Raw genomic sequence first — 11117 nt, 5'->3', positions numbered from 1 at the left:
CGGTCCCTAGGGTCCAACTAGCCCACTAGGTACCTCCAGTAAGTGCCACAGAGCTGCGTTGCAGAGAGGTGTAAAAAGTGGCACGGCCTGGACCACCTCTCTGCAATGCAGCTCAGTGGCGCTTACTGGAAGCACTTGGTGGGCTAGTTAGCCCCTAGGTGCCCTCAGTATTGAAGGGAAATTATTTCCCCAATTTAAAACGTGCCATAGTGCGAGTTTGCACACGTCACCTCAGGCCCCGTCCCCTCCCTTCACCACTGTGTAAACGCGCCCTGTGGCTGTTCTAAGTTGAGATCCTAAGGGTCCCTAGGGTCAAACTAGACCACTAGGTACCTCCAGTAAGCGCCACAGAGATGCGTCGCAGAGAGGTGTAAAAAGGGGCTTGGCCTCAGAACACCTGTCTGCAGCGCAGCTCCCTGGCGCATACTGGAGATGCCTGTTGGGCTAGTTGGCCCTCAGGGACCCTCAGTATTGAAGAGGAATTAATTCCCCAACTTACAACTCACCAGGGGGCGCGTTTGCAGAGTGCTGCAAGGAGGGGGCGTGGCCTCCGGCACGATGCCAGTCTTTTATTTATTTTAATTTTTTAAGAAGGGGGGCTGTGTGGTTCCCCTTCTTATTCTAATTTATTGGCCCTGATGACCCCATCCCCCAGGGCCTGTCTCCTCATTATATTTTTTTGACCCCAATCCCCAGGGCCGGCCACTGTTTATTATTATTTGTAAAAAATATATATTTATAGACACACCTAGGACATGCTTAACAAACCGTACGTACCTATCACCATGACGATTTGCGTGATATTCATTAAAAGGCGACTATGCATACAATGAATCCACGTGAAATGTATTTACACCACTAGTGAAGCTCTGACATGTCTGATGCCCTACCGTGCCTAATCCCGGTAGACACCCTTGTCGTTTATTTATACAAACATGGGTAACTATTGACGGGCACATTTAATGCACATGCACACCAAGCCATTCAAAGGGGATTCAACAAAAATTTGACCAAAACTATGCAAGAAACCCCCCTCACGGTTAATAAAACACACATCCACTGCCGGATGTGTAATACTTTTTATTTTACTCTCTGGAAAGGGGACGAACATCACTTGAGAGTCACAGCGCGCTCCTGGCAGAGCCCAATGCTGTGTTACACCCACCATTGCCTGCTGAGTGCCACACACCTCTGTGTTGAATTCCACCAGCTAGTGCATATGCTATGACACTCTATAGCCCATGTGCACTGTAACACCACCCCGTGAATATGTCATGCCACACTTGTCTTCGCACAGGTTATATTGCCCCATCTAACGTGCCTTCCTCGATGCCTATGTTATAAGACACAGTGCTATGCCATACATATTACAATCTGGGATCCATATCTTTGTCACAGTGCATATGCAACGTTACACTCCCCAGCACATATTTTATATTACAACTTTAGAGACTAGTTAGGTTACACAACACTGCCCTGTGCATATTACACTCCAAGGCGCATATCGCATAGCACGCGCTAGTACCTGTGCTATCTCGCGCTCTCCAATGAATCTGTCATTGCGCACAATGTATTGCATATTGTATTTCACGCCTGGTTCATCTTATATCACACTTTTTGGTGCATAGTTTATACCATACACTATATCTAGTTTTCATTTTCAATCGTGCTCTCAGGACTATGTTCTATATAACACTGTGTTCACCTACCCTTTTCACGGGCATTACATTTTGCGATAGGGGGTGGAGGGTCAGGGGGTGTTTCTGCCAAGTGAGCCCGGAGTCACAGTCACAAACGTCCTCTTCTTTCTGAATAAAAGTGAGATTATGCTGCATACTTGTTCATATTTTAAGTAGTTCGCACAGACACACGTTTTAAAAACAATAAAGTTCCTAATACCCGCCTTCTCTGAACAGTTAGCTTGCTGCCCCATCCCCCTCCTCCCTATCCTCTGTTGTGTGAATCTATGGACTAGCCTCCTCCCTCCTGCCATGCATGGTCTGATGTGCTGCCACTGCCCTCAATTTAGTAGGATGTACCAGTCCACTCCTCCTGCCCTCCATTGCCCAATTCTATGCACCATCATTGACCTCCTGCTTAAACTCTGTGCTTAGCTTGCTGCCCCTATTCTCCTTCCCCCTGCCCTCCGATGTCTTTGTGCATGCCCCTGCTACATCCTTTTTGCCCACCATGTTCTATGGAACTGCCACTCCTATCTACTCTGAGTGTTCTGTTGAGCTGCCACTCCCCTCCCACCTGCCTAGCATTGTCAGATGACTGTAACCTGTCCCTGCCACCTCCACCCTGCCTGTCCACATGCCATTCTCCTACCCTCTTCCTCCTGTCCTACATGGTCCATTGTACTGCCACACCCTTCTGCCCTCCCTGGTCTGTTGTGCTGCAACTGCTCCTCCTGCCTGCCCCATGCGGTCTGTTGTGAGGCCCCTTCCCCTGAACTTTCTTGTGTGTGCACAGGTCCTGACCCTCCCTTCTATCCTTCATCATCCTTTGTGCATGCCCCTGCACCCTCCTTCTTGCCCATCATAGCCATTGTGCTGCCACTAGTCCTCCCACTTGCCATGCATGGTCTTCTGTGCTGCCATGGCCCCTCCCACCTTCCCTGTGTGGTCAGCTAGCTGCCCCTGACCCCCTCCTACCTTCCCTCCATGGTCTGTGTGTATTCCATCACAGTCTCACTGTTGCTCTTCATGGTGTGTCTTGCTTCTAGTGCCCATCCTGCCTGACCTCCATGGCTATCTTGCTGCTCCTGCCCTGCCCCCTTGCCCCCAGCCCTCTGATTACATGTGCAGACCCCTACTCCCTCCCTCCTGGCTTGTCTGTTCCATTGTAATGCCCCTGATCCGTCCCTCCTGCCCTTTATGGTCTGTAATGCTGCAGCTTTCTCTCCTGTCTGTCCATTATGGTCAGCTAGCTACCATTGCCTCTTGCCCCTCTGTTCTCTGTTGTCCATGTGCATGGTCCTGTCCCCTCCCTCTTGCTTTCTATGGATTGTTGTGCTGCACTCCCGTCCCGCATGTCCTGTGTGGTGTATTGTGCTGCTGCAAACCCTGATACATGCCCTACAGGGTCATTTTGGTGCATCTCTCCATGTCCCACCTGTCCTCTGTTATCCAAGTCCATGTCCCTACCCCATTTCCTTCCATGAACCAATGTACCATACTTGCGAACATTTTGAACTTGGTAAGAGGGAGATTTTGAAAAAAACTGGGGTATTGATTTTCTCCTTTGAGTTACATTGAAAAAGAGGAGATTGTAGACAGGAGACAGATCAAATAAAGCCCATTTGAGCTTAAAAACATTGGACGTTTCCTGGCTGAATCGGGTCTGTCGGCATGTATGGTTGTACTACCATTGCCTCTTCCTTCTGCCCACAATGGTCTATTACATTGCCACAGCCTCTCTTGCAAGTCCTGTATTGTTGGTTTGTTGCCCCTGCCCCCCTTTCCACTGCCCTCCATAGTCTGGTGTGCTGCCACGGCCCTTCCTGCCTGCTCAGTGTGGTTAAATTGTTGCCTTTGCACCCTCCTACCTGCCTTCAATTTTCAGAGTCCGTGCCCCTGGCCTCTGCCTCTCAACAGTATCCTAATGAACAACTAGATTGCTAACATTCTATATTTATTACAACAGTGTGGAACGCCTGACGTCATCTTGATGTAATCAAAACTGTAATACCTAGAGCATTTCCTTTAGAAATTACATATATGAGAGCGTCTTATTGGCATCAAAATTATGGTTAGTGCTCTAAAAGACTAAAATAAGGACATATTTTCTGAGTTTTCAAATAGCGACAAAGCACTTTTAAATTATTTGTTATCTTTACATTTTTTTATCCAGTTGACCACTTGATTAAATGTTGCACTTAGGGGAGAGGATGTGGTGTTACTTCCAGAACTGCAGACTTTGCAACTGGGGAACCAGGTTGGAGTTTCTGCTTCAGCTCGACATTCTGTGATTCTGGTCAAATCACTTAGTCTCCCCATGTCTGCAACGAAAATGAATTTGTTCTTGTGTGATGTAACCAATGCTCATGTAAAGCACTCCAATACCTGACAAGTCTGCACTATATAACACTGCAAAAACACAAAATAATAAGTGTTTTGCACACTTCTGTCATTGGGCTATATTTGGGCTACATCTGGGTGATTTTGGGCTACATTTGGGCTCTTTTGTCTCCGGTGGCCATCTTGGGAGATTTATTTGTTATGAAGTTTCCTAATTTCCTCATGTACTGCAGTCTCCTCAGTAGGAAACGCTTTCAGTTTTTTACTTTGATTCCATCATGAAGGTATTCAGATATGTCACACATTTGCCATAAATTCTGAATGTTAGCACTCTAGTTGCTCATTAGATCACTGTAGGAAAACTACTGTTCACCATGGAAGTCTGCTTCTGGTATTAAAAGTGCATGTTTCAGTCTGCGTGTCAGAAGTTTTTAATGAAATAGAAGAGGATTTGAGAAGTCACTCAAAATGTGCCCTAATTTTTCTTTCTGCAGCACTAATCATACTTTTTATGGAAAAATGAACCCCCTCATTTTGTTCCTTTTTAAATTAAATGTTTTAAGAGTTACCACTTTAATCCAAGCAAGATGGCTTCAGGTGTGCCATACGTTTATCATAAGTAGGACTGTTAGTGCTCTAGTTGCTCTTTGGAACACTCTGGGAAGCTGCAGTAGAACACAAAGGAATCAACTGACAGTCTTTGCCCTTGTTGGAAGTACATGTTTTACTGAGAATGTCAGACTTCATTCTCACATGACTGAGAAAGATAATGTGAATTTACAGAAAATAAGCTCTCAGTTTAGCTTATAGATCACCTTCCAAACCTCTGTGGGAAAAGCATGAGAACATATTTTTCTCTCAATCATGATATCCCAGCAGAAGGGTTTTTCACATGGTGAAATCACCTTAGAACATACCACAATTCCTAAAATGAGTATGGTACCATCAACAAATGATTTATAATGTAACTAAAGTCTTAAAACCTTCTATTAACTGCAATGCTTTTTAATGAGGTGCTATCATGAATATTGGTCCCAAGATGGCTGCCAACACTTCTTGGATGAAGTGCTGACAGCCAATCAGATCTCAAGATGAGATGTGTCGTTAGGCTCCACCCATATATATATATGATTTTACTTTTGATTTTCTCACGAACTACTGAACAGATTGACACCATATATGCAAAAGGCACATCCCTGAGCTGAGGACTACCTCTCTGGCAAACTTCAAGTAATTCTGTTCAGCCGTTCGGGCTGTACATTGGACTAAAAGTCCCTATGGAAAATTGCATGGGAAAAATGCGTTTTGGGACCCTCCTTTTTCTCAGCCCCCGCTTGACGAATCCCCCCGAGACTTTCAGGGTAGGAGCGGAGCGGAGCGCCCTACCTATTTTGAAATTTCGCGAGGATACGTCAACTGGCACCAAAGTTATTCCAAATAGAATGTTGCGGATTTCCTATGGAAACACGGTCCTAACTATAACTATCTACTGGCGACCGCCAGTAGATAATATATATATATATGTACACACATTGCTCCACTTTACCGGGGGCCTCCAACTCTGCAGGGTGGGCTCTTTAACAGGAATGGAGAATCCTGTTTGAATTTGGCACACAAAGAAAAACGGAGCCCACAGCTTCGGCATCACTTCATGCTGAGACTTTATTGCTCTGATTAGCGTGGCAGCAAAAACAACTCTAGAAACTTTACGCGTTTCGGCGCACAGCGCCTTGCTCACAGGTGAGTTGGGGTTTTTGTTTTTATATCCAAGTGGTCATATATATTGACTGAAAAAACCATAGGTTTCACACATGTTATAGTTAGCTGGACATTTCACTCGTAAAAAACCAAAGAAATTCCCCCGTTATAGTTAGTTCAGCTAACTATAACTCGCGCGCCCGCAATCCACTGCTGATGACGTCACATATTACATCACTCATGACATGGTCAGTGACATCACTCATGACATCACTGATGACATCTCAAATGACATCACTGATGAGATCACTCATGACATCATCCATTGAGTATGTGTTTCTGAACAATTTTAATATGTTTATATAGGGAAAGGCCTGTTGAAGAATGAGTGGGTGTACAAGTGTGTAAATGGATGATTTTCTGTGGTGAGTAACTGACTCTATAAGTGAGTCATTAAATGTATCTTACTGCAGACTAGTGACTAAATTGTGTAAATGTTTGTATGTGTCTGTATGTTGGTGTATAAGTGGCGGCATGGTTTTGTGAATACCTATATAAGTGTCTATATGAGTTATTGATTGCTTGTCTCAGTATCTGTATGGGTTGCTGAGTGTTTGTGTGGGTAGGGTGTGTGTGACTCTATGCATAGATGTGTGAGTGAGTGATTCTATGGCTGCATGGTTTTAAGAGTGCATCTGTGATGGACTGTATGGTTGAGTGAGTGTATGTATGGGTGTGTTAGGGATAGAATGTATATCTCAGTGGTACATTTGTGACTAACTACATATGTGAAAGGCAGTATATATGTGTGTAAGAGTATATAAGTGGGTAGATGTGAGAGTGTGTGTTTGTGAGAGTGGCTGTATGGATGAGTGTGTGCTTGTATCAATGATTCTATAAGAGCGTAAGAATGTGATACTATTTTTATGAGTAAGTGAACTTGAGTGTGTATAACCGCATAGGTGATTAAATGGGAGTGTGATTATTTGCATGACTGAGTAGGTGTGAGAGTACCTCTATGGATGATTGATAGTGTGTGAGTGTCTATATAGGTGTATAAATGCATATGATAGTTTTGTATGGAGTGACTGTAAGTATGAGTGACTGTACAGGTGAATGAGTGGAGGTGTATGTAGACCTAAGAGTTAATAAGTGGGTATGTAGTTATTGGTATTGCAGTATGTATGGTTTTGAGAATGGAACTCTTACATTTTGAGTCGGTGTATCAAAGGTTATATTAGGGTGTGAGAAGATGTGGTAATTTATCACATGGATGACGTCATCAGTGATGTCATCAGTGATGTAATTTGAGATGTCATCAGTGATGTCATGAGTGATATCACTGACCATGTCATGAGTGATGTAATATGTGACGTCATCAGCAGTGGATGGCGGGCGCGCGAGTTATAGTTAGCTGAACTAACTATAACGGGGGAATTTGATTGGTTTTTTACGAGTGAAATGTACAGCTAACTATAACATGTGTGAAACCTATGGGTTTTTCAGTGAAATTGCAAGGTGTTTTAAATGCTAATTTATGAATGCATTATTATATTTTTTAAATATTTATTTTACAATAAGCTACCTATATATATAGTTATAGATTAACTTTATCCTGTCATATGGAATGGCTCAGTTTTTTTTTTTTTTATTTGGATAGAGTTGAACAGCATAGTTAATATCTTCTATAAACTTATAAACACTTGCATTTTTTTTTAAGTGTTTTTGACCGTGTGCGCACGGTGCGCGCATGGTGCACGCATGCGTACGTGCTCCGTGTGCGCATGCGTACGTGCTCAACGTGCGCATGCGTACGTCGTGCGTGCTCCGTACGCGCATGCGCGCGTGCTCCGTCGGTGCATGTGGCTCGTGCTCCGTACGCGCATGCGTGTGTGCTCCATGCGCATGTGCGTGCTCTGTACGCGCATGCGTGCGTGCACGGTGCGCGCACGGCAAGTCATGTGATTTAGAAACAACACTTTTCATTGGTTTATAGTAGTTTCAGGTCATGTGATTAAGAAACAACACTTTTCATTGGTTTATAGTAGTTTCAGTTCCAGAAACTTCCAACACCACACCCACTCCCCTCATTATTACTTCTGATTCCCTGGGAGAAGGAGCTGAGCAGCTTTTCCAGTACTCCAGTACTTGAGAATGGCAGAGCAGCAGTCATCTTCTGGGAGTGAGCAGGAGACCCTTGTGCCACAGAGACAGAGGAAACAGAAAAACTCTTTTATATGGCAATTTTTCACTGTTCCAGGGGTTCAGAAGAAGGTGAATGCTCCAAAAGTCACCTGCACTATTTGTGGTGGTGTCTTATCAAGAGGAGATCCTAAAAAGAAATACTCTTTTAGTCTCTAGCCACTTACACATCATCACTAGAGCACACTATTGTGCTAGCCACATAGCACACACAAGCCTTACAAGTGTACTGGGCTACACACTTCACACAATGAATTATCCTGTGTTAGAAGGTCTCAGTTCAGACATCATTCACAAAATGCGAGATGAAAACACGGAAACATGATTTTATAAGTCAAGGTCCATGGGTTTTAACACATGAGAAACAAAATGTAGTGCAAATGCAGAACCGCTGTACTCAACACTGAGGCCATTTAGAAGCCATAGCATCACACTAGAGACATCACAGAGATCTGCACTTGCTCAGGGCTGGGATTCATGTAGTCACTCATACGCAAAGTCACACTTTGCACAATACTCACCCCCAACATTCTGCTGATGGGCCCTCAGGCGTCCATCCAGTTCTAGCTGTGTCACTGCCAAGATGCAGGCCATTAGTGGTGTCATGCTCCTGCACGCCAACCTGCCACTTCGAGGGACCAGCCCCAGCGTCATGTCAGTGCCGTTTTTGCTCAGGCGTCAGATGTCATCTCACCTCTTGTGGAGGTGTGTCTGACGTCGGTTTGAGAAACCCTGCGACCACACCTTGAGGACAATGGCACTACATAGGGCCTTACGTTGATGGACCTTAAGCTGCAGGTATGGGAGAAAAGAAGAGGTAGTTTCTGTGACACTGTGTTGTGTACCACTGTGTGACAGTACAGGAGCATGAAAATACATAGCACACTAATACATCAATGGAGAACAGAGCCCATACTGCATGTCACATAGTACACCTGGTTCAACCCATATCATAGCAATGTATACATCTATGATGATGGACACACTACATGTCCATCCCATACACATGCAGAGTGCCAGCACAGACACCAATGTAAAAATGGGCCTCAGCTGTGATGCACTATGTGAGTGAGCATGACATGCAATAGACTGGAAATGATGTATAGTGGTCAGGCTCACTGTGTCCTACACTACACACCCCTTAATGTCCTTGGCTATTGCATAGCTGCATGTGTCATGGTGGTCACATTTAGGTCCCTGATCTTACATTCTCACACTCTTCTCACAAGGTGCAGTCCTGTCTTGTTTACTCCTCAGGCCTATGCTAACTCATTCAGAAATAGGGTGGTGGACAACACATATGTTTTACTCAGTCCTTTTAGTGATGGGTCCTTATAACATTGGGCAGTTACTGTGCAGGCCAGAGGGCCTCACACTGAGGATAAACGTGGTCCATCACATAAATCACATGCACGTACAATGTGAATGGAGAAACAGTGCATACACATGAGAGACTCAACAAATCATGGGAACAATAGAAGGATGACATGACCACCTCACATTTAGCCGATGTGTCATAGAAGTATTACCACCAATAGTGATAGACTCAGGCATTGTACTTCTGTGCATAATGGATACATCTCCTTATGGTCAATCTGAAATGTTACACTTAATATTCAGTACCCTCTGGCAAATCTACATTTGAAATGTCACAAATGAGCATATGAACACTTAATGGACTATGACATCACATAGCACAGGGAATATGTGTTCAGAGTTCGAGTGTCTCAAATAAGCAGTGTAACTGCATAACTGCTAACCCACAGTATGTATTTACCATCCATAAATGGAGTCATGGATCTGTGGAAATAAGGCTACACACCCCATTGACGTGAAGTCAGCATGCTAGGTAATGTCTCACACATGTACATTACCCAATCTCATAACAACATGTGTTTTTTTGCCTTAAAAAGAGCTGCACAAGTGTCTATGTTGTCATCCTCCACACAAACTCAAGTGCAGTAAGTACTAGGTCATGTACGGACCATGCTGTTGGCAAAATATTGATGAATGAACGTTGGCTTGCACTCAGACAAACTGTTTACATTACAGCCTTGACTAATGTAAGCAGTTTGCCCGTTAATCGCACATGATAAAAAAGGTGCAGTTACTGTTTCTCTAAGCTTGTTAATAATTGTGCTCAATATTCCACTAGCTACCCCGTCTTGCCTGATATGTTTTTATTCTAAATGTATTTGTCATGTGTTCATGTAGGATGCAGGATTGTGTCCCACGTAATTGCTACGTTTGTATTTTTGTTCTTTGACATTTTTGATTTATTAAATTGATTGTCTGGCTGGACACTCACATTATCGTACTGATTCAAGTCTATAAGTATCCTATTTACTCAACTGTTGCATTTAAGGACCACTGCTCTAATACTAAATTACCTGGTTTACCACATGACTCCTACATACTGCATAACAGCATCATCCCACAATTGATGGAAAATTTGCATCTGGAGCATGTGTGGCTTGTTGGTGAGTATGCTGAGTCAAGTAGTGTGCTGTATGTGTGATATGCTGTTCTTGTCATATGTTTGTATTACAAAATTAGTCTGTGTATCTCACACCTAGGTGACTCTGCGTATCCCAACCAGCCTTGGTTGCTGAGCCCATTGAAACATCCAAGGACCCTGGGTGAAGTCCGCTACAATGATGCACATGGGAGGACACCTAGTGTATTGGATCGTGCTTTTGGGCTTCTGAAGTCTAGATTTCGGTGCCTGGACAAGAGTGGGGTGCACTTCTCTACTCTCCCCAAAAGGTGTGTAGGATCATAGTTGCATGCTGCATGCTCCACAACCTTGCGCAAAAAGATCCAGCTGCTCCTGGATGATGATGAGCAGCTTCCTCTTCTTCACTATCATCGTCACTGAGCATGTGTGGAGTTGCCAACCGTGGCAACTCCACACATGCCCAGTGACGATGATAGTGAAGAAGAGGAAGGTGTTGACCTGCGTCAACAGCTCATCGACAACTACATCCCTTTAGTATAAGTATAAGGCCAGCCATTTTTGAATTCCTAACGCATCAGACACGTACAGTAAAGCTTATGCTGTTGGATTCCTACATCGAGCATGTGGGGCCTATTATAGCCTGCTAGGAATTCAAAAATGGCTGCCGTATATAAGACATTTTAAAGGCTACATATGCCTTTGGTAATTGAACTACAAAAAGAGGAGTTCCCAAAAGG

The sequence above is a fragment of the Triturus cristatus genome, chromosome 5_1 (assembly GCF_964204655.1).
Source record: "Triturus cristatus chromosome 5_1, aTriCri1.1, whole genome shotgun sequence".
Classification (NCBI taxonomy): Eukaryota; Metazoa; Chordata; class Amphibia; order Caudata; family Salamandridae; genus Triturus; species Triturus cristatus.
The sequence above is the reverse complement of the archived record's forward strand: the minus strand, read 5'-3'. Positions refer to the sequence as shown.